This window comes from Arachis hypogaea, chromosome 19, assembly GCF_003086295.3.
Source record: "Arachis hypogaea cultivar Tifrunner chromosome 19, arahy.Tifrunner.gnm2.J5K5, whole genome shotgun sequence".
NCBI lineage: Eukaryota > Viridiplantae > Streptophyta > Magnoliopsida > Fabales > Fabaceae > Arachis > Arachis hypogaea.
Window position 1 is genome coordinate 20,690,137 of NC_092054.1, and position 26,749 is coordinate 20,716,885.

Sequence of the window (26,749 nt, forward strand, 5' to 3'; positions counted from 1 at the left end):
AATTTAAATGATATTATTAAAAAAATAATTACATTAATTTTAAGTATTTTAATTAATTAATTAATTACGTAGGACCACAACAGGGACTAAAGTTAGTTCCTTCTAATGGAGAAGAGAGAGATGCTTTGAGTTCCTATTTACTATTTATGACGCAAAAGCTGACGTGGAGTTACTTTTTATGACAGGTAGGCCATAAATAGGAACTGGAATGAATTCCTACTGGAGATGGTCTAAACGCTTAGCCTTATACAATATGTTATTTTTCTAATATTTTTAATTAAAAAATCATCAAATATACAAAAACTTTTAAAAATATATTTATATTAAAAAAAACGTATATGTTCAAATAGATTTCCAAACAATTTCACGTTGAACGTTTTCATTTCCAAAAAAAAAAATTACATTGAGATTTTTTAATTTTACAAAAATAAAACATGGATATCTATATTAGTCATACTCGTTATTTTACTTAAGCAAATAAATTCTCAAAAAAGTGTGATATAAAAATTTATATATTTTATTTTTATAAAATTAAAAAACTTTAATATAATAAAAATTTTTATAAAACAAAAACGTCCCATGCAAAATTTTTTAAAGATATATTTAAATATATATTAAAAAATAAAAATACTATTCGTACACTAAAATTAATTACTAAATTAGTTATGAATATATCCGTATATAAATACATGTGTGGTTTAATTTATTTTTAATGTATATTTATATTTTAATATATAGTTTATACAAATAATTAATTTTGGTGACTAATTTTAATATACACTTAGCATAATCATAAAAAGAAATTAACTTAATGATATCTAATATTCACGTCAGATCTTTAGTCCCTTGGGCACACCTACTCTCTAGCAAAATAAATAATTCACTCAGGGATACAACCTTTCATCCCAATTACACACAATAGAATCTAACCTGTGACGGGGATATAAAAGTCATAACTGTCAAAGCTATGCCTATAGCATTGCAGCCCCCTGCCTGGGATTCAATTGCAGCCACATGGCTTGCAATATTTCTTGCCCTCCTTCTTACACCCGCTACATCCGCCGCCGGCGATATAAATTACCGCCAAGCCCAAAACCATGGCCCATTATCGAAAACTTCAACCTTATTGGGCCTCTCCCTCACCGGTCCCTGCATACTCTCAGCAAAAAGTATGGGGCCATCATGCACCTCCAGTTGGTTCTACCCCTATCATCGTGGGCTCCACAGCCCAAATGGCAAAGGCCTTCCTCAAAACATACAATTTGCAATTGCAGATCGGCCCAAACTTGCTGCAGGAAAATACACAACTTATAACTATTCCAATATTACTTGGTCCCAGTACGGCCCATACTGGAAAGTGGAAACATCCCCGCAGATTGTGCGCAACAGAATTATTCAGCGCGAAACACCTCCAGTCTTATGAGTAGATAAGGTCATAAGAAAGCAAGAGCTACGTGCTTTTCTGAATAAGCTGTTCAACAACGCCAACAAAACCATTGTGTTAAGGGACCATTTATCCACCTTAAGCCTCAATATCATGAGCTGCATGGTGTTCAGGAAGACGTACTTAGAGAACTTGGAGGATGCAATTGTATCGCCGGAAGAGTTCAAGAAGATGCTTGACGAATTGTTCTTGCTAAATGATGTGCTCAATATTGGGGACTTTCCCTTGGATTAACTTCTTGGATTTGCAGGGTTACATAAAGAGGATGAAAATGTTGGGTAAGAAGTTCGATAGGTTTATGGAGCATGTGTTGGATGAACACATTGAGAGGTGGAAAGCAGTGAAGGATTATGTTACAAAAGACATGAAGATTATGTTGCAAAAAACACGGTTGATGTTCTTGTGCAGATTGGAGAGGATCCAACTCTTGAGTCATCATGTAGTACTTAATTACTATTTATATTTATTTATTTTATCTTAAATATAAAATTTAGAAATAGGAAACAACCAAATTGGTCTAAAAATTTTTAAAACAGACATTTTTATTTTCAATGAATTATAGTTAACTAGGTGTTCGAAAAATATTTTGGCAAGGCTTATATTTTAAAAAAATATTATTATGCCCAAAATGAATAGAAACTCACTCAAAAGATCGAACTACTACACTTACCCGATGGCAGTTTAGCTCTACTTATGTGAATAAGTAACTAACTCCTAAGATATCTCCCACTTATCTAGAAGGGAATATTTATCCTCCCTCAAAAGGTAGAACTACTCTAAAAGGGGGTACTCTAAAAAGTGGTTATCTATTCTACTATAAATACACTGACATCTTCAGGTATATTTAGGACTCAATCTACTAAAAACCTGCCTAAAACCCTTGCTAACATAAGCATCAGAGGTCCTTGCAGGTACCACCCTCACCTCCTCACGAGGAACTCGAACAGCGGCACCTCGGCACCGGTACAAGTTGGACGCTGTCACAGAAGGAGCCCGAACCTCACGTCTAGGCCCAAATACAATCCGGTTTCAGGTAATCTTCATAACATTGGCGCTGTTGGCAGGGACTTGGAAGTCTACACCGAACCATGGCGGGCGAGCAATTTGAAGATGGACACACTGCATCTGAGTCCGAGACAGAACCTCATAACGATGACCGATCCCTTGTGATACCCCCACGACAAGAAGGAACAAGTAATCCTAATAGGAAAGGAACATCACAAAATTCTCAAAGCCAACAACTACAGCCAAAGGTACATCCACTTGAGAACGAAGTACTTCTACACCCAACTGAAATCCTAGGACTCGTACACGGACATCATGGCCGGTTAGAGTAACTCGAACAGGAGATCGAGCGACAAAGAAAAGCCGAAAGAGATCTATACGACGTAGAAGGGAACTTGAGGAAAAGCTTCTAAAATTAGAAGCTGATCTACGAAATCGGACTAACAACACTAAACGAGAAAAAAATCCTTTTGGGGGAGAAGACCCATTCATAGAAGAGATCATGTGTGCTAAGGTCCAAGGAATTTTAAAAGTTTTGATATGGATCTCTATGATGGCACAACCAACCCAAGACATCATCTCAACAATTTCAAAAGTAGGATGTATCTGGCCGATGCATCCGATGCAACTCGTTGCAAGGCTTTTCCGACAACATTAACCAAAGCAGCAATGAAGTGGTTCGATAGCTTACCACCCAGGTCAGTGACTTGCTTTGATAACCTAGTAAGAAACTTTCCTACCCAATTTTTAATTCAGAAGAACAAAGGGAAACATGCTCCAAGTCTCTTAGGGGTAAAACAAGAAGTATGAGAAACTCTCTGAGCTTATATGGAAAGGTTCAATAAAGTCTGCTTAGAAATACAGAATTTGCCATCCAAAGCAGTAATAATGGGATTAGTTAATAGCCTTAGAGAAGGTTCATTTTCTCAATCCATATCAAAGCAGCACTCGACCTCTTTATATGAAGTACAAAAGCGGGCAGAGAAATATATTAACATGGAGAAAAATTTTCGACTTAGAGATCCAGCTCCAAGGCTGAACCCAACCTACCAAGTTGGGGATAAGGATAAGGAAACAAAGAAAAAGATGAATACAGCTCGGAAAAGTCTCGAAGATACCACAACTACACCCCACTCCGAGTTTCTCTTGTTGATATCTACAGGGAGATCTGTCACATTAAAAGGCTTCCGCCTCCTCACCCCATTAAAGACAAAAAGGCTGGAAGTCGGACGGAATGCTGCGAGTATAAAAAATTATATGGTCTTTCTACCAACGATTATTATGATCTAAAAAATGTTATAGAAAAGTTGGTTAGAGAAGGTCGGCTAGAAAGATACCTCGCTGAAAGACGGCGAGATCAGCCACCACCAACCCTAATAGGCACATACACATGATAAATAAAGGATTTGCAGGAGGAAAAATTACTAAGTCCTCACATAAAAGGCATCTTAAGGAAGTATATCAAGTCAGGAAAGATTGCGGAGTTTTCGACTTACCCACAATCTCGTTCAATCAAAAAGATGCTCAAGGGGTGACACCTAGTCATGATGATCCCAAAGTAATCACAATGATACTTGCTAATATAAACCTCCATAGAAATTTGGTGGATCAGGGGAGCTCAGCCGACATATTATTCAAACCCGCTTTTGATAAACTCGGTTAGAAGAAAAGAAACTGAAGGCCTATCCAGACAACCTTTTTGGGTTAGGAGATACGCCGATCCAACTTCTTGGTTTCATTTTTTTGTGTGCCACTTTTGGTAAAAGTATGAAATCAAGAACCTTAAGCATTGACTACATTGTGGTCGACTTGGTGTCAGCCTACAATGCCTTGATAGGTCGGACCACCTTGAACCGACTAGCTGCAGTTGTTTCTACATCTTACTTATGCATGAAGTTTTCAACTACAGAAGGAATTGCCACTGTAAATGGAGATCAGAAATTAGCAAGAAAGTGTTACAATGAAAGTCTCAACCTAAGGGGCAGTACCAAAGGTAAGGAAGTCAACAGTATTGAGTTCGGTGGTATCCAAGCACGAGAAGAGCTGCATTCACAACTTGAAGGAAAGGTCGAAAAAGTTCAAATCAGGATTAGACAGAAAAGACAACGAGTATAGGGGCTAACCTGGATGAAAAATTAAAGGCAAATCTCGTTGAGCTCTTACAAAGAAACGCCGATCTCTTTTTCTGGAAATCCTCCGATATGCCTGGCATAGACCCCCGACCTCATGTGTCATAAGCTCGCCGTTTACCCAGACTCTCGACCTGTTCAACAAAAATCGCAAAAACTCGATCCTGAAAGAACACAAGTCGTAGAAGAACAAGTGCAACCTTTGTTAGAAGCCGAGTTTATAAGGGAGGTAAATACCCTTTGTGGTTGGTCAATATGGTCTTTGTGAAAAAGCAAAATAAAAAATAGAGAATGTGTGTTGATTACACTGATCTCAACAAAACTTGTCCCAAGGATCCATATCATCTTTCCAGCATTGATGCCTTGATTGACTCAGTTTCAGAATATAGATATCTATCCTTCATGGACGCATATTCGAAATACAATCAAATCTTGATGTATAAGTCTGATCAAGAGAAGACCTCTTTTATCACTCCAAAAGCTAACTATTGTTATGTAGTAATGCCTTTTGGATTGAAAAATATTGGAGCCACATATCAACGATTGATGAACAAGGTGTTTTCATCTTACCTTAAAAAATTGATGGAAGTATATATGGATGACATGCTTGTAAAGACCAGAGACAATCTCAACCTCTTGTCTGACTTAGCTGAAGTATTAACCACAATAAGAAAGCACGGAATGAGACTAAATTCTTCAAAGTGTACCTTTGCAGTAGAAGTTGAAAAGTTCTTAGCCTTCATGCTCACTCAAAGAGGTATTGAGGCCAACCTGGACAAATCAGCAATATTGGAGATGAAAAACCCAACTTGTCTCAAAAAAGTCTAACAACTAAATGAAAAGTTGGCAGCTTTATCCACATTTCTGGCAAGATTAGCCATGAAGCCTTTATCCTCGTTTTCAATACCTTAAAAGGGGAATTAATTTAAATGAACTCAGGAATGCGAGCAAGCCTCCCAAAACTTTAAAACCTTTTTGAGCCAACCTCCAATTCTTACCCGACCTGTCTTAGGGGAGGAGCTTAATGGATTTTTTCTGAAAAGGATTTTTCTGGAGGGAGTTTTACGAGGCACCATAGTAAGGACTAAGGGTAAAAAGAAAAATCCTTAGTAACAAGAAGACTTATGTAAATCATTTTCTTTTTATTAATGATAATTCATTTTCTACCAATTTTCTATCCAAATGCATTAATTTAAACTCGAAAAAACTACAAAAATTATTGCCCGACCTGAGTGGTTGGTAAGATGAAGCGACGAGGTACAAATTAGTGTAAGAAGTTATATAAGTAGTTCATGGTCCGATCTTAAAAGAGCTGGACCTAAAACGAAATGTAAGAGTAACTTGATAAATCTGACTACTTAAAGTCAGAGTGTAAACAATTAAGGAAAAACAATATTTACATATGAAAGGTCCAAAAATGACCGACCTACTTCGTCAACGTCTTTCCCAACTTAGCAAAAACAACATCAAAAACTTCAAAAATAACTTAGTAAAAATTTCTAAGTCGTAAAGGGTTAACAAAAATGACTTTGACTATTTATGTAAAATTCTAAAAATAGTTTTTACAAGTTATAATTTATTTATTTTTATCTGCATATTCAATTTTAATAATAATTTTTTTATTTATGAATAGATTACTTCCTATTTTAATATATATATAATTTTAAATTATTGTATAAATATAATTAATATGATCTTATTTTTATTATTTGAGCATCATTAATGTCCTTGTGAATTTTTATTGCATAATTTATTTTGACCAAAAATAATATAATTTGATTTATAAAAATTTAAACTTGAGCATTTACTATGATTAAGCTCAAATTTTAATTTATTTTGTTATGTTATATAAATATTAAATTCTTTGATTAATTACTTATTTAATTACAATATGATATGATATAAAAAATTTATATTGACAATTAAATTTCAGTTGTTATACAAATATTATATTTTAGGTAATTGTATATTTTTTATTATTTTAAAAATTATTATATATTTTTAGAATCGTTTAATTATATTTATTTTTTTTAAAAGAATTGTCATTATTGTAGAGCAATTAATATTTGTAATAGTCTAAAATTGAGAAAATAAAAAATACAAGATATTAATACTCTAACTTTTTGAGTTATAAATTTTGAAAAAAAATATATATGATTATGGTTAATGATCATAATTGGAGGCTTTTATTTTATTTCAATTTTTTCAGAATATGTTTGCCTTAATTAAATTTTATTTTTTTATTAATTGCTATTGTTTTTTGGTACACTTAAATGTCATTAGTTTATATCAATTAAAATTTATGACTTAAAAAAATAGACACATGTCTAAGTGAACAAGAAATATTCTTTTAATAAAAAATTTATAGTACTTTAGCTTTTTTTTTTCCTACATCATATCTTACCTTTTTATCATAATTAAAAGTTTTGCAGATACAATAAATTAACTATTATATTATTAAATATATTTTTAAAGATAAATTATTAAATATTAATTATCATAATCATATTTAAAGGTATCTAAGTTATTTTTATATAATAAAAGTGATATACTTCAAAATATATTTGTATATAATTTACAAACAACTATATGTGATTTTTACCATAATTTTTATTTTTAATAAAAAATATTATTATATTAAAGTGATGTATTTTAAATGTGTATAAATGTGATTTTTATTACAAAAAAAATTACAAAATAATAAATGCTATTTTGTTTTAATTTTATCTTAAATATTTAATTTTAATTTTATTTTTAACATTTCAATATGTTTAAGTTATATCACTAGGACAAATAATATTAATTATAACTAATCAATTATGTTATTTGATTTGACTAAAATAAACATTAAATTATTTAATAAATAATAAATAAAGAAATAAAATAAATAAATTTAATTTAAATTATACTCGTATTATTTTTTATATATGAATCATAATATACTTTTTTGTATTTTAATTAATAGTCTCTAAAAAAGTTAATATTTTATTTACAAATATTTTGAATTTTCTATAATATTTTTATAAAACTTGATTAATAGGCTTCTTTTATAATATTTTCTTTGAAATTTTTTAATAAAAATATATCTTTAGTTTTGTCTTTCATCTTTTATATTCATTCATTATACTAAATTTTTTTACAATGTACACGCATTATTTTTTTTGTCTTCTTTTACTTCTTTTAATTTCTTTTTTTACCTTATTTTTAGTTGTTTATTTTACCTTTACTCCTGGTATGTTTATTGTATTTTATTTTATTTTAATCTCAATTTTATAGTTATTTTTAATTATATAAAATTAAATAGTTTCTGTCAGGACATGCTTAAATATATTATTTATTATATATCATCATTAGAATAAATAAAAAATATAAATTAAATATATTATTTAATTTTAATTTAAACTAAAAATTGAATAAACTGTCAAAAAAATATCAACTAATTTTATTTTTAATTTTTCTATAATTTTATTTAAAGGTAAAGTCTCTCTATAACCACTAACATCATCGATAAAAAAAATATAAGTCTCTATAAAATGATATATATAAGATAAGTAACATATATATAATTTCAAAGTTATTAATCATAAATTGTGGACAAATTTTTAAAAAGAAAATTTTATAGATCAACATGTAACTTTCTAATATTTTCGAGACGTATCAATATTTAGGTTATCTATATATTACTTTTTAAAGTATTATAATTTCACAAGTTATAATATGTGATATTTGTTATTGTTATATATATGAAAAATGTGAGTTAGTATTTACCCATTTATCTTTGATTAATATTATTGTAACTAGAATATATTAGACTTTACGAGAATGATATAACCTAAACTTTGGTTATCTGAGAATTTAGTGAGTGGTTACTGTTGGAAACAAGAAACTAAACTGGAGGAAGGATTTGTGTATCATTGAGTGTAATCAAGTTGTCTATTCAAGTTGTCTAGAATGATACAATATAAAGGGTATTTATAGGTGCTAAAAGAATCGTAATAATAAAGACGTAATCTCCTATAATAAATATTCAGATATACTAAATAATACTAATTGATCCTAATTATATTCTAACATCCCCCCACAAACTCAAGTGACAACTTGAGTTTGAAACTTATTTAAAACAACGAAATAAAGAGAAAAAAACTGAATAAACTGATAAAACGGGTGCAGATGGAACTGCCGCTTGTCTGAAGGAAGCGCAGATGGAACTGTCAAAAAGAAATGCAGACGGAATTGCCACAAGAAAACACAGACGAAACGCAGACAGAACTGCTACGAGAAAACGCAGATGGAACTGCCACGAGAGAACGCAGATGGAACTGCCACAAGAGAACGCAGACGGAACTGCCACAAGAGAATGCAGACGCAATTGCCACGAGAGAACGCTGACGGAATTGCCACGAGAGAACGAAAACTATATGATTTCTTCATGAGAATAGGTAAGCAGCGGATGACAAATGGTGTTTGATCATTCGACTCAGAAAAATAGAAGACAGAGAGAACAGGCTAGTCGGTGAGGTGAAAAAGTATCAAAGGAGTGACAAAAGATAAGGAAAAATGACATAGAAAAAAAAGTGCAAAAACTACGGTGAGTTTACTGCAAGGAAAACAACCTATCCTCTTCAAGGAGGATACCATGGCTCTGATACCATATTAGAAACAAGAGACTAAACTGGAGGAAGGATTTGTATATTATTGAGTGTAATCAAGTTGTCTATTCAAGTTGTCTAGAATGATATAATATAAAGGGTATTTATAGGTGCTAAAAGAATCGTAATAATAAAGACGTAATCTCCTATAATAAATATTCAGATATACTAAATAATACTAATTGATCCTAATTGATTCTAATTATATTCTAACAGTTAGAGTAGCTTCACATCACGAACCAATATGAATGCTAGCAATAAGAATGATGAAAAACCAGCTAAAATAGATATTCGCAGGGACTACTCGTGATTTGGGGTTAGATGAAAATTCATGAAATCTTCACGACCTGCCCACGTAAAATAAATGGGGACGGAGACATAAATGGCCATCCGTAGAACCCATTAAATAATTGCGAATATAAAATTACTCATTCATTTTAATTTATATATACATTAATCCCTTTCTTGAATTTAGTATTAAAAAATATATAAATAGTATAAATTGATATTTTTTAGTAGAAAAACAATAATAAAAATTATTAATTAAGCTAATTACATAATAAAAAAAATTATGAATAATTTTTAAATAATAATAAAAATTAAGATCACTATTTTCACATACTAAAAAATTTATAAAAAAAATTTTAGACAATAAATTAATATTTAGTAAATTATATATAGCCTTGTCAAAAAAAAATAATTAATACATTAAATATTATTATTTATGTGTTAATATCATATGGATTATTGATTATTAAGTTATAATAATTTCTAATCTAATTTTTAATAATTAAAATTTAAATAATTAAAATTATTAAATGCTGAATGTTTTTGCACCTAACCAATTTTATTTTTATTATTGTAATTAAACAAAAGATGATTTGTTAATTAATTCTAAATTCAAATTTAAATTTGAGTAAGAAAATAAACAAAAGATGATTTGTTAATCAATTCTAAATTCAAATTTAAATTTGAGTAAGAAAATAAAAAAAAATTGTTTTGAATTTTATTTTACTAACCAAAATTAATTTTAAGATAATAAATTACTTTGTACATCATATCATATCGTAAGATAGTGTGGTCATTTGCTATTTTTTATTGGCAAATATTATCAAATGAAATGGCGTAAGAAATTAAAAAATATATATTTATAATCTAGAGAATATTAATTTCTTTTTCAATAAAATAAATTTTATATTAAATAACCAAAGTTGTTATTGGTTTCTCTTCACATTAACTAATACTCAACGATGATATTATGGTAATATTACCAAAAAATATTAATCAATCTAATAGATTTTGTAATGACATAAGTCTATAAATTTAGAAACAACGTTGATTGTATTGTTTTGACTTCAAAAGAATGAATATGATATTAACAAATAAAATTGTCCCAAATAAATTTTAATATAAAAAAATCTTCATAAATATTGCTATCAATGAGAGAAATTGTTATACTTTAAAGACAAATACTCTTTTTTTTTCTACGAATTTTTTAATTTGGCAGGTTGAGGACTAATCCACTATATATTGATGCTTCATTTATTAAAAGTCTGCTGATAGCCAATAGATTACTACACACATAAAACGAGATTCGAACTTTAAATACTTGCTTAGACAGACGAGTGAGATAATCACTCAACCAACCTAAATTAATTAAAATAAATACTAATTATTTTTAATATTTTCAAGTTATAAAATATTTATAGTAATAATTATTATATATATTTTTAGTTTAATTTCTTAATAAAAAATTTATATAACTTTATGTATTATCCCGTGCAGGGCACAAGAACATAAATTAGTCTGATTAAAAAAATTTTTGGTGACTAATTTGGAAAATAAGTGATCTTTTAGGAACGAATTTGACTATTTACCCAATTAAAGAGTTGAACAAATCTCTACATTTAAGCAAAATACTTAACCAAGTTGTTATAATCGCTTTTCAAATCATGTACCTTCTCCTTCTCCGTTTCCTCCTCCTCCTCCTCCTCTTTCTCTTCTTCTTCTTACTAGCATCTTAGTTGCTGTTTTTACTTCTCCTTCTTTTTCTCTTTTTTTCTTTCGATATCGTCGTCACCACTGCCATCACTATCTTCTCCTCCTCCTCTTCCCTTTTTTCATTTGATTTTTTATTTTTCATTCGTTTTCCTCCATCATTTTCTCCATCGTCATAATCATTGTTATCATTATATCGTCATAATCATCATCATTATCGTCATCGTCATCTTTTTTATCGTTATCGTCGTTATTATTATCGTTATGTTTAAATTTTTGTCATATTAATAATGTTGTCTGATCCAAAATTAATTTGGATATGTTTTTATTCATGATTGAGTCTTGTTTGTATGCTTGTTGTCGAATTGAGTTTGCGTGTGCAATTATTAAGAAAAGCTTCTATGGTGGAGAAAGTATTTTCTGGTCCTCCAAAGACTTGGATACATTTTCAATTGTGAAAAAATTATAGATTGTTTTAAAATTTTGCAATTCAATATTAACATTTTTTTGTTGGTGATGTGACACACTCACATGACCCACTCACAGTATCAATGATCATGGATCTAAAAAATTAATATCCACCTATACACTTGTCAACATCCAAAAAAGAAAAAACTGTAATTTTATTTTATATTTATAAATTGTAACATATGTAATTAATAATAAATAGTTTTAGTAACTAAAAATAGATAATAAAATTAACTCAATAAAACATAATAAATAGTTACAGACAGTTAACTTTTAAAGTTAGTTAAAATAAAAGTGTATACTATCGATATTAATATATTAATATTTTTTATTAAAATAATCTTATCTATATTAGTAATTATCTTGGATAAAAAATATTTATATCATAAATGTTATAAGAAATAATATTTAATAATTTTTGTCAAGTGAATTTTTTAATATATTTTTATTGTGAATGATTATATTTTTTTAAAATAAAAAAAATTTAGAGAGCAAATTTTGTTTCGAAATTTTTGTGTACTTTTTAAATATTTGTTCAGATGTTGTTACAAAAATTTAGGTCACATAAATAAGTTGTTTGCTAAATATAAAAGTCATTTTTTTATTTACAAAAAATATAATATTTATTAATTCTTTTAATCGTATTTTTAAATTATTTAGGAACTATTTTGTCGATAAAATCTTTAATCTTTTTGTCAGTGGCTGAATTTTTTGGATACTAAATTGATAGTTAGTCTAAATAATTATTTAGAAACACATAGAGAATAAAAATATTTAGATATGTTAAAAATAAAAAAATAATTATAAATTATTTTTTTATAATTTAATATTCTAGATTAATTATAGATTATTTTTTTATTATTTTAGATTAAATATAAATTATTCTTTTAAAAAGATTAAGTTTTATGAAAAAATCGTCAACAATTTCATGACTGATTTATAAATATAGTTTTTTATTATAAATTTCCATCACAGAGAAGATAGCTGTCATTTTTTGGGATTTCTGCTAGGCCGTCACAAATGTTAAATAACAAAAATAATAAATTAAAAGGACTCAAAATTTTCTTTCTACACTTGCGTAAGACATAAATAACAACCATTATTCACACGGGTATTATTCATCTTAAAACAAATTAATAATTAATTAATTATCATTTAAAATATACAAATAATAATTAAAAATTAATACTATTCCATTTAAATTAATAAACAAAATTTTGAATGTAAATATAAAAAATTAAAATTTGATAATTTGAATTATATCTATTTAAATAAATTCATAAAAAATATCATTTTAAAATATTTTTAATTTAAACATAGTTTTTCGATTTAAAATAGACTTTCAAAAATTATATTTAAACTCAAAATACTATGATTTAAATTTTTTAATTTATTTAATTTAAAAAATTAAATAACTAAAAAAATATTCTTTTTTAAAAAAATAAAGGCTATTAATTTTTTTTAATATAGATCAATGACATAATCTTTCGATACTCAATTAAGAGGTTGCGGGTTCGAGTCTCCTATCTTTGGTAAAAAAAATCAATATTTTCATATTTCATAATATTAAATATTCTTTATTTATTATTAGAAAATTAAATTATTAATTACTTTAATATTATTAGCAGTTTTCTTTTCTTTTTATCAATATAAAAAAATAAAGAAATAACCATTTTTTTACCTGAATTTGACATTTACTTATATATTTATTGTTCTTCATAAATTAATTTTACTAAATACATATTTATTACAAAGAAAATTATATGGTACAGATCTAAATCTGTACAGATTTAAAGATTTGCTTACTTAAACCACACTTTTTAAAGTCACACTTTTCACTTAAAACCGTAGCTCTTCACAAAGAAAAACGTCACCTAATGGAAAAAAAGTAAATTAGAAGATTTAAGAGAAGAAATAATTAAGTTATCAAAATTAATAGATCAAAAATTAATGATTTTAACTAATGTTAACTGTAATGACACCGAATTCTTAAAATCAATACAAAATGATTTTTCTCAAAATCTTTATTTTACTATAAGCTTTATTGAAGGACTTCAAAAACCTGAAAAAACTTATTTTTCACATGGAATTTCTAAGAAATGTTATCATGGAAATGATTCCCCACATCTTCATCATACTTTTAACCCACAATTAAATTCTATAGTAGATATGCTCGAAGAAATACTAGTATTCATAAAATTTCAAAGAAATAAGGAAAAAGAAAATCCAAAAGAAGAAAAATTTCAAAATATAATCAACATAACAGATTTAAAAGTAAAACCACCACTAAAATTATGAATATTGAAGAAAAATTAGAAGAAGTTACAATGCTTTTTAAACAATTAAAAATGGCTCAAGAAAATAATATTATGGAACAGGGATTTCAGATAGAAGAAGAAATAGTAAATTCTGAAAATATAGAAAATGAAGAACACATCCTAGATTATTCAAGTGACGAAGAACCAGCAATTCCAATACAAGTAAAAAATGAAGCTGGAACATCTAGGGATAATCAATCTCAATTTAAATGGGAAACAGGTTTTGATAATTATGCTTTTAAAAAGGGGTTTATAAATAAAGATTCAAAATATACAAAAATACCATCAAAATACGTTCCTAAAATTCAGGAAATGGAAGGAGAAAGAATGCTCGATTTAGACTGTAAAACGAATGAAAAAGAAATTTTCGAAAACTGGTTGAATTCCTTCTTATTAGAAGCCTTTACTAATCCAAAACTTAATGAATTATCTGGAAGAGACATTTGGAATTACATAGGGTTTCATACTAAAGGAGCTATAAGAGATTATATGACATCAATAGAAAACCAAATAATAGAAGAATTAGCAACAAAAATAACAGCTTATGATAAGATATTATATATAATGATGATTCTATATAAAGAATTTTTTGGAAAAAATATTATAGATCATAAACAAGAAGTCTATAATAAAGAATATCAAGAAGCAAAAAATCATTTAGCTAACATTCACATATATGATCTATGTAATGTGGAGTCTTATATATGTGAATATAGAATACATTATTACAAATTAAAAGAAGAAGATAAAAATCATTATCTTAATATGTATATAACAAAACTTCCATATCCTGCTAACGAATTTATTATGGGAAGATTTATAAGAGAAATAAATAGAGGAACAATTGAAAATAATTTTGGTGGAGCAACCTCTGCAATAAGAGAGGAAATAAAAGAACGATGTATGCAAGAAGCAACTCAAAAAAGATTTGCAAATATAATTAGAATTTGCTGTCAGGATAATGAAGAGATACCTCAAAAATATGGTCTTAATAAAAATTTTCAAAGAAAAAGAAAATATCAATTTAGAAAAAGAAAATACTATCCAAACTGGAGAAAAAAGAGGTATTTTAGAAAAAGAAATAACAATAAAAATAAGAGACAAAAAAGTGATTATTGCCCAAATAAAAAAGAAAATTGTAAGTGTTGGTATTGCCAAGAAGAAGGACACTATGCAAATGAATGTCCGAAAAAGAAGGATAAAAAGGATCTTACTAAACAAATAGAAATCGCTAAGTCTTGTTTCATGGAACCTTTAGAAGAATCTGATGATAATTTAGACTATATTTTTGAATATGTCTCGAAAACAGACTCAGAGACTGAGTAATAATGCTACATTTATTACTATAAAAATAACAGAAAAATTTATAAATGCTTTCATAGATTCTGGAGCAACACAATGCTTTGCTAGTTCAAATACAAAACTTGATTGGAAAAAATTAAAGAAACCATTAAGAGTTAGAATAGCTGACAAATCAATACATAAAATTGACCTAAAAGCAGAGATGGTTGAAATTTTTATTCAAAATTATAGGTTCATTGTTCCATCTATATACATGTTAGATTCTGGAATGGATTTTATCATAGGAAATAACTTTTTAAAGCTATATCATCCATTCATTCAAGAACTAACATATATAGTTTTAAAAGCTCCACACGATTCTTCAATAAATCAAAAATCAAAACGTATAAAAATACCGACTACTACTATAGATAAGATCTTAAAATTTAAAATATTTTCTATATTGGAGACATGTTATTTAAATTTATACTTTCAAATAAATATCCCAAAAAATAATCTTGAAATAAAGATAGAAGAACTTTTGAATGAAATTTGTGCTGAAAATCCTTTAGATATTAAAAATACAAATAACGAATTAGTAAGCATTAAATTAAAAGATCCGACAAAAGAGATAAATGTTCCAAATAAAATTCATTATTCCGCAAGAGATAGAGAAGAGTTTTCATTAGAATGTAGAGATCTTTTGGAAAAAGGAATTATAAGATTAAGTAAAAGTCCTCATGCGGCTCCAGCCTTTTATGTCGAAAACAATAATGAAATTAAAAGGGGAAAACGAAGAATGGTTATTAACTATAAAAAGATGAATGAAGCAACTATTGGTGATACTCATAAACTTCCAAGAAAAGATTCAATTTTAGAAAAAATTAAAGGAGCAACTTGGTTTTCATCTCTTGATGCAAAATCAGGATATTGGCAACTTCGTTTAGACGAAGAAACAAAGAAATTAACTGCTTTTACTTGTCCAACAAAAGAATCAACAAGTGTGTTGCTCTATGAATGGAATGTATTGCCATTCGGATTAAAACAAGCTCCAGGTATTTATCAAAGATTTATGGAAGAAAATCTAAAAGAGTTAAATGAATTTGTTTTAGTATACATTGATGATATACTAATTTTTACAAAACAGGATAGAGAAGATCATCTTCAAAAATTATTAATAGTTTTAGAAAGATGTAAAGAAAAAGGATTAGTTCTTAGCAAAAAGAAAGCAAGAATAGCAAAACAAGAAATAGAGTTTCTTGGATTAATTCTATCCACTCAAGGAAAACTTAAACTTCAGCCAAATGTCCTAGAAAAGGTAAATTTATTTCCTAATAAAATAGAAGATAGAAAACAATTACAAAGATTTTTAGGGTGTATAAATTATATTTCTGATCGAGGATTCTTAAAGAATATAACAGAATACACTAAAAGCTTATTTCCAAAAATAAGTACTAAAAAAGAATGGAAATGGGATGAAAAAGATAGTATGCAAATTCAAAAGATTAAAGAATTATGTGAAAAACTTCCAGAACTTTATATTCCAGAAGAAAATGACTACTTAATAGTAGAAACAGATGCTTCAGACCTAACCTGGTCAGGATGTCTAAAAGCTAAGAAAGCTATAAAAAGTTTGGAGCAAGGAAAAGAATCACTAGATTCTAAAAATTCCCCAAAGGAATTACTTTGCAGGTATATTTCAGGGACTTTTACTCCAACAGAACAGAGATATACCACTCATGAAAAGGAAACTCTAGCAGCAATTAAATCTCTTAAGAAATGGAAAATTGATTTACTATCTAGAGAATTTACATTAAGGACAGATTCAAGCTACCTAACAGGTTTCATACGATATAATTTAAAAGTTGATTATAATCATGGACGATTGGTAAGATGGTAATTATTTTTGTTACAATATCCAATAAAAATTGAATATATTAAGGGTGACAAAAATGTTATTGCAGATACATTAACAAGAGAATGGAGTTCGTCTACAACGCATTAGATCAAGAAATTCAGAAATACGAACAAGAACTCGAAAAATGCAAGCATTGTCAGCAAATAAGGACACAGATCCAATCCCTCAAGAAGGCCGTCGAAGCAATGAAATCAACACAACAACCAAAACCATCAGAGCTCAGCCAGCTAAGCGTGGTGGACAAATCAGGTGAAGAAAAAATTCCAGAAAATAAAACAATTGCTGAAATTATCAAAAAATCTACCCAAGATAAAAAATATTATGTAATTTATAATGGCCCCATGAAAGGAGTATATGATGCCTGGGAAAAAGCAGCACCATTTACACATCAATCAAGGATAATTCATAAAGGAGGGTTTTTAACACTGGAAGAAGCAAAGGAATCTTTCAGGGAATATGAAGCTCTTCATCCAGAGCAAACCCTAAAAAGAGCAGATAAAGCTCCAATTCAAACCCAGAGAACAGGGATAATAAGAAACATTCCTACAAGGGCTGAAATCAAAGAAAAGAAAAGGGTCTGTAGATCAAATCTCAGAGAAACCCTTAATATAGTCCTGAACTGGACTGAAGAAAAAAGAGCAATTTTAGGATATTATCCTATTGCCAAAGAACAGCTAACAAAGCTGGTTATATTTCCAGATGCATCCCCATCGGACACCTATCAGTTTTTCCAGTATGGATTAATTGATACAATTTTAATTTTTAATGATCTAAAAATTATTAGTGAGTTTCCTGCAGGATTCTTTGATGCAGTGAAGAGATTTAAAAATATGATTGACAACGTAAATCCAAGGGATATATCCCTAAAATTTACGAACAGTCAACCTATTTTTAATGAAGAAGAAGAATGCTTGGTTCCAGCACACCAAGTAATATTCATGTCCGTCTTCCCAGGAAATTTTCAACCAATTGATCAAGTTCAAGATTTAACAATCTACAGTCATGAAGGAAGGCTAGCCAGCACACTAGCAAGGGTCTTCGAAAGAACTCAAAAGATAACAAGGGAATCTCACACAAGAATTAATTATAAAAGCAGAAATACTTTGCTTGTGTCTAGTAAAAGGAATGAAATTGAAGAAAGAGAGATGAGACTCTTAGTGGAATTTGAATCAGCATTCTACAACTTGTCTGGACTCTTAGAAAAGCTCCCTGAAGGGATAAAGAGGAATCTCTGCTATCTGATAAAAGAGAGAGAAGACCACAAGTGCCAGCTATGCGTCTCAGAGTTATCTGAAGAAAGCAATAATAAAACGGAATCAACCCACATGATAAAGGAAGAAGACAACGCATCTGAAGGACACATAATGAAAGAGGAAGACAGCACATCTGAAGCATCTCTCAACATTATTGCATAGTGACGTAAGCGCTTAGGTCATAGAGCACCAACAATGTAGCTGGTGCAAGATAATAAACAATGACGTAAGCAATGACGTCATAAGAAGGGTAAGGATGGGAATTGTCCATCAGACCCAACCATTATAAATAGGTTGCTTAGGCAATTGTACAGGGCATCAGAAAATAGAAAGCAGGAGGCAAAGAGTACTCAAATGCTAGGAGAGCAAGGAGGAAGCTGCCGAGGCGATTCTATGATCTGAAGAAGAATTCCCATTAGGGAAAAATAGTTCTAAACTCCCCTCTGGAGTTAGTATTTACAATCTCCCCTCTGGAGATAAAAACACCTTATGTAAAATATATTAAATAAAGGAAGTTTTTCTCCAGAAAGGTATGTATTCATTCTAAGTCTTTCAATTATGAATTATTTAGAAAGTTTAGAATTAACAGAAGAATCTGATTATTATAGATTAACTGCTTTATTAGATAATGAAAAACAGGCTGTTTTAAAAACAGAATTAAATCTTAAATCAAACGAAAATTTTAATAAACAAAACCTTTTAAAAGAAGTTTTTAATAGAAAAAATATAATATACTATGGAAAAATTCAACTTGAAGCCCCTATAAAGATAAAATCCGCCAATGGAGAACTCGAAATAGCTTTGATAAATGATGAAGAATTAAGTAAACAGATTGAGAAAATTAAGGATCAACAAAAAAGATCTAAAATTGGATGGATTCATATTAGTACTATACAAGTCTTAATCAAATCTACATATATGAAAGGAATTAATTCACCAATAAGCTTAGCAATCTGTGATAAAAGAATTACTGATGACCCAATAGATCAAATAATTGGAATTGTTCATGGAAACTTGGCAAATGTAAATGTTAAATTTAATGCCCATCTGGGATATGCTATACCTTTATCAACTGAAAATCTTGGAAGATCTATAAGTCTGGCTTATAAATTTCACAGAAAGAATTTAATGGAACAAGATGATGAACCATTTTCAATTACATATGCAATAAATTATGCTTTAACAAATAGCCATCATAGTATAATATTTAAAAACAGAGAAAGAATTTATGTCGATGAATTATTTCAGAAAATTGTAAAAACAGAAATACCAAAATATAAAGCTATTGAAAACCCAGTTCTATTAATAAAAGAACCGTCAGGAAAATTAGTTTCATCGAATTTTCAAATTAGAGAATCTAAAATTAATAGCCCTTTAAGTCTATCTAAGTTGAAGATTAAAGAAGAAAATTCTGAAATAAAAGAATTAACAAAAAAGGTCGAAAAATTAAATGAAACCCTAAACACCAAATTATGACAATAAATAAAGAAGAAATATATGTAACCTATCAAGACAAGAAACAAGAGCTTTTTGAAAGAGAAAATCGTTTGAATTATTTACAGTTTTCTGAAATAAATCAAAGAGCATTTGAAGCTCTAAAAATAATCTATGACAAGTTAAAAAGAGAAGTTGAAGAGCTAGAAAAATTAATAAAATCTCTAGAAAATAGTGATGAATCAATGATAGAGTTTGCAGAAATTTTAAAATAAATAATGAAGCATAAAAAGATTGAAAAACCAGAAAATAAAATAAAAAGAAAAAGGGCAGAAAAATTAAAAAGTAAAATAAAAGAGTATAAAAAGGAATTAAATAACCTTCAGATCAAAATTGATGACCTTATAATAAAAAGGATAGAAATAAGAATAAATATAAACAAGTTGGAATTAAACTTAAAAAATTTATAAATGCCTGGAAAACCATATTATGACTTAAAAGAATTAAAGCTGTTGAAAGAAAAAATGGAAAATGAAGTTGAAAAATTAAGAAGGTATTTAGAAACAACAGAAAGTGTAGAAATAAAAGAAGTTTTTGAGGATTTAAGAAATTATATTAAAGAAAAAGACAAACAGATAAAAGATTTTATATACAATAATCCATACAAAAAAGAATATTATAAACTAAAACAAGATTGAAAACTATAAAAATGAAATTACAATATACAAGGATTAGTAAAAAATTACAAAATTGGTATCAGAGCCAAGTTAACGATTAAGGGTAACACTTTCTCTTTAAGCAACACTTTTACTGATACACTTTTAAACCAAATAAAAACAAAAATCTGTAAATCTGTACCAAAGTGCATCTATACACTAGATGGACCCTTATTACAATACAAGTCCACATTTTTTTTACCAAATTCAAAGTTTTGACTCCATCTATCAATGTAAGCAAACTAGCTGAATAGGCTCACCTGTCCCACATTTCTATGCACCGTTAGGTTATTAGCAGAATTCCATCTCTACCCTCTATTGCACTATGTCAATTGGATCATTCTACAATTCATTTATTATAATTTCACAAACTTAAAGGCCACTCACAAAATATAAAAAGTAGTGTACCGAAATTACCACAACCACAAAAATAACATACTCCTCCATAGTCCTTAAAGAACCTGAGTTTACTTTCCTCACCATAGACAATTCCATCCTAAGTAATTTTGGTGTAAAAACTAAGAAAATTTATGTGTATTTATTAAGAAATTTTAGTGTATTTTTATTCTGATAAATTATATATAATTTAAAATTCAGCACAACGATGAGGGATCTAACTTTTCTTTCTTCAAGATGAGAGAGAATATTATCTACAACCCAACTAAAAAGCACACAATTTATCCGATTATTCATGCACATTAACTTGCTAATGAAATATTGCAGTATTAAAGTGTTAAACATTCCATAACTATTTGCGTTAGAGTATGATAAATTACTCTAGCTCTTGCAATTGCTTCTTTTTTTTTTCTTTTTCATCATCATTTTTTTTATTCATCTTTTCCTTTTTGTTTTACGTTTTTAAGTTTCTTCTTGTTTTACTCTATTAACAAGAATAAAAACAATGAACCTACATTCATTCAACTAAATTAAAAGAAAGAAAAAAAGAAAAAAAATATAGCATTAAAGAAGACATTTTTGTGTTTTTGTAGTAAAATTTCGGTGTAAAAATTAAGAAATTTATGTGTATTTGTTAAGATTTTTTGGTGTATTTTTATTCTGATAAGTTCTGTATAATTCAAAACTCTTCCTCTTCCTCTTCCTCTTCCTCATCTTCTACTGTTTCTTCTTCTTCTTTTTCATCATCATCTTTTTTTCTTATTCATCTTTTTTTTCTTGTTTTATCTTCTCATATTTTTTCTTGTTTTACTCTCCTAACAAGAATAAAAACAAAAAAATCAAACAAAGAAAAAAAGAATACATAATATTGTAAAATTACTAGAAGAGAATAAACCTACATTTATTCAACTAAAAGAAAGAAAGAAATAAGAAAAAGAAGAAGAAGAAAAAATACAACATTAAAAAAGATATTTTTGTACTTTTGTAGCAAAGCTTTGATATAAAAACTAAGAACTTTATTTTTTTTTAATAAATTTTAGTATATTTTTATTTCGACAAGTTCTGCATAATTCAAAATCCTTCATCTTTCTCCTCCTCGTCTTCTACTGCTTCTTCTTCTTCTTTTTCATCATCTTCTTCTTTTTTCTTATTCATCTTTTCCTTCTTATTTTACCTTCTCAAGTTTCTTCTTATTTTATTCTCTTAACAAGAATAAAAATAAAAAAGTCAAACAAAGAAGGAAAAAAAATACATAATACTGCAAAATTGCTAGGAAGAGGCTGAACATACATCAATTCAACTAAAAAAAAAATGTAGCATTAAAGAAAGCATTTTTATGCTTTTGTAGCAAAGTTTCAGTGTAAAAACTAAGAAATTTATGTATATTTGTTAAGAAATTACGGTATATTTTTATTCTGATAAATTCTGCATAATTCAAAACTCTTCCTCTTCCTCCTCCTTATATTCTGCTGCTTTTTCTTCATCATCTTCTTCTTCTTCTTATTTTATTTTCTCATAATTCTTCTTGTTTCACTCTGTCAAGAGGAATAAAATAATAAAAAAAAGAAAAATTAATGCTACAAAATTACTAGAAAGAAAATGAGGAAAAGAAAAAACACAGCAACAATAGCAGCAATAAAAGAACAACGATGGAGAAAAAACATGCAAAGAAGAAAAAGGAACGCGACAAAGAAGAAGAAATGCGAATAAGAAGAAGGAAGAACGCAAAGAAAAAGAAGGAACACGAAAACGAAAAATAATGTTTGCATTAATAAAGCGCGTATGTATACACGCTGCGTATAATGAAAGTGACTTTTGTTGATTTTAGACCAACTTAATTGAATTTGATTATCAAAAAGACTTAGATGTGTAGTATAACTATAAAAAATTAATATGAAAAATTGTACAAAGTTTGATTTTCAATACAATTATTATACATCTATTAAAACAAGACATTTAAAACTTTCTATTAATGATCATAAGTCATAACATGTACTTTTAGGATACAGATTAACTAGATCATTAAATATTTAGTACACCATATTTAATTTTTGGGTAAAGTACTAAATTGATCCCTTACGTACGTAATTCTGTTTTAGTTTAAAGTGTCCTATTTGAATTAAAAAAAGTTTCATTTAATTTTAATGTATTCCCACCGTGAGGTCAAAATTAAATAGTTAATGGAATGTCCTACATGACAGCAGTACAAGAAAAATGTCGCTAATCTGGTGAACAAGTACATGCTCTAGAGGCACAAAATCAACCGTGAATGCATCAATACATTTATTTATCATTCTCCTTACAATTTAAATGAATATTTCTATAGAACTAAGAAGAATGATAAATGAATATATTTATGCATCTATTGCTGATTTTGTATCTCTGGAACTTGTACTTGTTCTCTAAATTATCGACCTTGTTCTTACACTGCTGTCATGTAGGACATTTCATTAATTATTTAACTTTGACAACACGGTAAGACTATATTGAAACTAAATAAAACTTTTTTGAATTCAAATAGAATACTTTAAACATTAAGGATCAAAATAGGATTACGCACAAACGTAAAAGACTAATTTAATACTTCACTCTTAGTTTTTTAACATTGGAACTCTGGAAATCGAGGTCTTTCTTTAATTATTTATCAAAGATTTCATCAATGGAAGGAATGACTCATTCTTTCATGACTTTTAGATGGCTAACCCGTATTTGTGATTCAATAGATTCGGCAAAGCAACGTTTAGCCCCCAAAAAATTTTCCATTTTGATAAATTGACCTCTGAGATAAAGAAAAGCACACGTGACTGTTTAATAATAATAGTAAAAAATTGAAAAATTTCACAAAAATCTTTTATATATATAGAAATCAACACCATACTTTTCAAGTTTTCATTCATAAAACTGTGTTTGCGAAAAAAAAAAAAAGGTAACTATTATACATATTAGGTTTAGTGGAAAAAGTGTATAAATACAATTTTTTATATTTTGATTTAGTAAAAATTTTTTAACTTTTATTTTTATTTTTATTTTTATTTTTAAGAGGATTTCAGGTAGAGTGTAAATGAGTGGTTCAAGTTGGTTTTGAAAGGACATTTATATCCGAATCAATCAAATCTAGTTAGTTCGCACTGGTCTAAATTTACACTTGTTTATTTGCAAATCTAAACCAATCCAACTTGTAACACCCTACCATACAAAGTCTTATGCTTAAGTCATAATTCAGAGATGGCAAGGTATTACGACCTTTAAAACAAAAATTTAGTACGTATAGTAGTATGAATAATTGATTATAACTAGGAGCCTTAGTAGAAAAAAGGGGTAAACAAAAACCGTAACTCGAACGCGCAACACTCCGATCGATAACGTAACGAACCGGGATAAGCTAACGCGAGATCATATATATAAAGAGTGTCAAAAACAAGAATATCAAGACTCAAAATCCGGCTGCGAAGAGAACCGGTCCGAGCATAGCAATATATACATATGATAAAATAAGGAAACCCCAAAGGAAACCCAAAGGGACACAAATACAGAAAACCTATTCTCCAAAAATCCCCTCTAGAAGGAGTCATCACAGTTTGTATTATTTAATGGAGATAAAAGTATCTAAACAAGATATATAACCCAAAACAGAGTCCCGAGAACAAAGGATCTTCGCTAATCCAGAAGTCTCCAGCATGCCTCAACGAGAAGCCTCGCGTCCTGCATCTGAAAACTACAAAATCCACATGGGTGAGAACCAGAGGTCCCCAGCACGGTAACAGCTTCCACATATATAATACATAATAATAGAGGAAAGCCGAAGGCAATCTTAGAGCTTCCTCCAGATAATATCAAAGCTTATAAACAAGCTAAACCGTAAGTGGCAACTGACTAAAGATTCTTCAGTCTAACTAATACTTCCCTTTCCAATTCCTTCAGACCTCCCAACCACCAGCAGGAGTATAATATAGCAAACACAGTTATATCAGACAAGAGATTTACAAATAGGAACAGATAAGGCATTTAGATAATTAGCAAGTAATATGCAGTCAAATAGGCAATCTCAAACAATTCATGTAGTATGCTTATGATGCATGCCTATCCCTAGTGGCTGATGATATCATCTGTCGGTTATAGAGCCAACCCGACAAGTCCTGGTAGCTAATCATTGGACTGTCCCTCTGCCGTGCATCCCCAACTCGAGTTATACTCATCATAAACTTGATCATAAACATGATCCATATCCATCACCCTCACTGGTGAATATTTACGGGGGCGAGCTCATCCGGGCCTTTCACAGTGCCCGGCCACACTTACGACATAGGGTCAAAAGAGCTTCGAGTCTCAACCTGGAGCACGTGGTGGCTAGCCACTGCTACTACCCAGGGAAACCCTCATCTCCAATGGTGGAAGTGCCAACATTCACAATTCATTCAACAGCATATATGCATTTATACTTAGCCATAAACATGGCTCCGCTGCCACACGGCATAATCCAGCCATTCGGCTCACAGTTAAATCCATAACCAGCCAATTCATTAACAATTACGGCCATTCGGCCCATGGCATAACAAGCACTTCCACCGCCATCCTCCACATCTCACATAATCATCTTTGATCCTCATGGATCATTCATTTTTCCCTTGCTTCACTCGCAAGTTACCACATTCACTAGCCTTTTTCCTCATGCTAGGCATATCATAATGATTTAAGACATAAGTGGTGAGATCGGAGGCTTAGAAGTATGAAGTTTGGCTTTTAAAACTCAAAAATCAACTTTGGAATGAAAACAGGGCCACGCGTACGCGCACTCCACGCGCACGCGTGGATGATGCTTTCTCGAAGAACGGTGCATACGCGCCAAGTGCGCCTACGCGCGAGGGGTCATTCTGCTAAAAATTTTCTAAGTTAAAAGCTGCAGAATTCACAGATTCAACCCCCAATCTTCCGACGGTCATAACTCTCTCATTTTAAATCATTTTTCACCCGTTCTTCGAACGGCATGGACATCCCGGATCCAATTTCATTTCTAAACAGATTTGGCACAAATCAAAGATCCGTAGTCCAAGTTATGTCCCGTCAAAGTATGCCCAAAAACCATATTTTCATTCAAAACCACAAAGTGCCATTTTCAAAACAAGCCACTTTCAACTCTTTTCAAAATCAATTAAAACATGCCAATTTCATCCCTTTTCTTTGAAATCAATCAAAGTGTACCAAATTCAACAACAAGCCATCCTCAACTCACGCATTGACATTTTACCAAAATTCTCAAAACTACCTCCAACCATTTTAACACTTCTCAATCAAAAGGCCAAAGGATAAACATAATATTATGTCACATCCTTCTCATCCCAATTTCTAACAATATCAATTTTCAATCAACCATCATTATACATAATCATCATACTCACCAACAATATGGTACCACCCATCAATTCAACCTCAATCATTCATCAAGCATATATCACAACATGCATTTTCTCACATATCACACAATCAAGGCATCAATATTCATAATCACACATATGATCATATCATATATCTCAACCATTCCACAACATCATCAATTCAATGCCTATCTTAGGGCCTCTAGCCTAAGTATTTCCTACCACATTACATATTAGATACGGGAAACCGAAACCATACCTTAGCCAATTTCCCAAGCTCAACCGGAGCACTTCCAAACCACTTGTCCACAAGCTCTCAAGGTATCAACACCTCCAAGAACAGATTTTATCACACAAAACCCTCTTCC

General features: G+C 29.3%; 1 pseudogene; it reads left to right on the top strand.

Moving 5' to 3' along the window:
• The first annotated feature begins 967 nt into the window (after positions 1–967).
• LOC112777620 (trimethyltridecatetraene synthase-like) overlaps positions 968–26,749 on the top strand; it is a 93,875-nt pseudogene continuing 68,093 nt past the window's right edge.